This window comes from Penaeus japonicus, unplaced genomic scaffold (genome assembly GCF_977035675.1).
Source record: "Penaeus japonicus unplaced genomic scaffold, GWHDUDI00000001_assembly GWHDUDI00000032, whole genome shotgun sequence".
Lineage (NCBI taxonomy): Eukaryota > Metazoa > Arthropoda > Malacostraca > Decapoda > Penaeidae > Penaeus > Penaeus japonicus.
In genome coordinates, this window is record NW_028234434.1 from 10,522,908 (window position 1) to 10,525,407 (window position 2,500).

Sequence of the window (2,500 nt, forward strand, 5' to 3'; positions counted from 1 at the left end):
TATTCGTACTAAAGCAGTTTAGGATCTCTGAATTTATAGACTATTGAATTCATGGCCATTTCAATTCATGGATTTACATAGACAAAAAGGATTCATAAGAGTGATTTTTTCGAGCACTGCAATCAAACACTTAGAATCTACAATAGATTATTTTATTTGTTTCCCGTATTCTTTAGTGATTCGTAGGGAATCATAAAGAAAGAATAGATGACTCATGGTTGCACAAATGGTACAGAATGATTCCCAAACGTATGTGAATATGTACTCTGTCACTAACTTTGTGTAACTTGGTGATTTCTCAACTACATGACTCGCCAGTAAAAAAATGACACTTCTTTTAGTACATCTAACTACATACATGTTTCCCCTTTGCATAGTCCTCGTTGGTCATGGGGACATCCATTCAATACAATACTCTCGCTGCAAGAATCTCTACGTGGCACCTTCACTTTTTATGTAACATTTCCAACTTAAAGGCGACATTTCATTTTTTTTCTATAGAATGTGTTGTTAGCAAAACCGCGAGGCTTCGGTACTGCAGTCCCGAAGACCACGTGACATGACCGTCATCCTAGGAGTGACCTCACTACAATACTTCCTTTCTAGAAATCACTAATACATTAATGCAGAGCCCCCTGCTTTGCCCCCCCCCCCCCCCGCGCCGTGACGTCACCTAATCTTCGCCAGAGCCCTAGTATATGCCGGGAATTACTCGCTCTAGATTACTATCGTGACTAGTGCATGAAGGCAATGAGTCACAGCTTATTCGGTGCATGATCAGAGCTCGGTCACCACCGTGAGACTAACAGCATGACGGTGTAAAGCGAGGTCGGCGTGTTAGTATCGAAACGTGATGATGTAGCGAGTGACAGTTTTATAACCCCCTCCCCTCCCCTCCCCTGCCCTCCCTTTGCCCTCCCTCACCCCTGGTACGCGAGCCTACTAGGCTGGGCACGCACACGTATGCACAGGCATGGTTTCGCCTTTTTAGGCATACACTGTTATTGTTCTGGAATGGCTTACGGCCTCTGGGCTTACTGGGAATGCTTCTAGACCATCGACGTAAAGGAAAACTATACTTCGTCGTTTCTAATAAGCTTTTACGTTTTTGTTTTTTTTCTTGGCATTGCACTGAGGAAGTCTCATATGAAGATGCAGATGGAAGAGCAGAAGTTAATGCGCTCATCGAGATGCGAAGCAGGAGTAAACTGTGTGAAAAATGAGAAAAATACCTATTTTTTACAGGATGACAGTATATGAATATGTGTTCCCATTACGTAAAGAAACGCCAGTATACTTCAGTGCTAAGATTATGCTATAGATAAATGATGTTAGCTATCTTTAGAAGCATTACTCTGATATCGTCACGCTATGCTAATCGACCTAGTTTCGTAAATTGCAAACATAAATCTAAGATGTTGCGTTGCCAAATTTCACAATATTCATGACAGAATAGCTTCAGCAATCTGACAACATCAACATCAGCAACAGCAACAGCAACAGCTCTCCTTTCCTTTCGAGACTTTCAGACTGACACTATTCCATCACCTTCGAACTAGTGCTGATTCTCTGTCCGTTCGTTTCATGCCTCGTAAAAAAAGATATTTGTTAGAAATGCAGCAGTAAAAAAGAGAGTTTGAAATTGTTTATTGCTTGAGGGACCTGAGGGCCGACCTGAGTCTCTTCGGTGAGACGACATTGTTATATCCATTAATGCTTTCTTCCCAAAATTGTCTTCCGCTTATTTCTGTTTCCCTAAATACCATGGTGGTTATTAATTAATCACCTGTATTAATCGTATTACCCGTATCATTATCTAAATGGCGTTGTTATAAATTGCAACGGCGTTCGAGTAGAAAGTTGACACGAGACTAGATGTCACAACTTTGCAAGGGTACGGACAAACTGAGACACACGACTGCCAGGGCGGTAGAGAATGGCGGTCGACGTCCGATGAGCTTCTCAGCTTAGGATTAACGCGCTCTCCAAGAAACGTGAGGGGAGGAAAAAGAAAGAACGAGGGCAATAAACGAGGAAGTGAAGAAGGACAGAAACTATCTACGAAGAGAGTAGGAGGTATTAAGAAGTAAATACAAAATAGAATAGAATGAACATCTTGCAGAACAGAGAGAACGGAAGATAAATCAATATACACCCCCCCCCCCCCCAAAAAAAAAAAAAACAGTCAACAAACAAAGAGTCCAGAAATAAAGCCAGACCAAGAAAAGACGAAAAAAAAAAGAAACGAAACCAAGTAAAGACTAGAAACAGAACCCCCCCCCCAAAAAAAAAAAAAAAAAGGAAATAGAGAGAAGCAAAGAGCAGGGACATATCCCCGAGAGGCAAGAGATTGGATGGAGGCGAACCGAAGACCCAAGAGCATTGAAACGCATAGGGAGTTTGTCTTACGGCAGTCGTGAGTGACGGCAATGGCGACGCACCAGCTCTCACTGCCGCTAAATCATCACACGTGAGTTGCGAGAACTGGATTTTATCATCA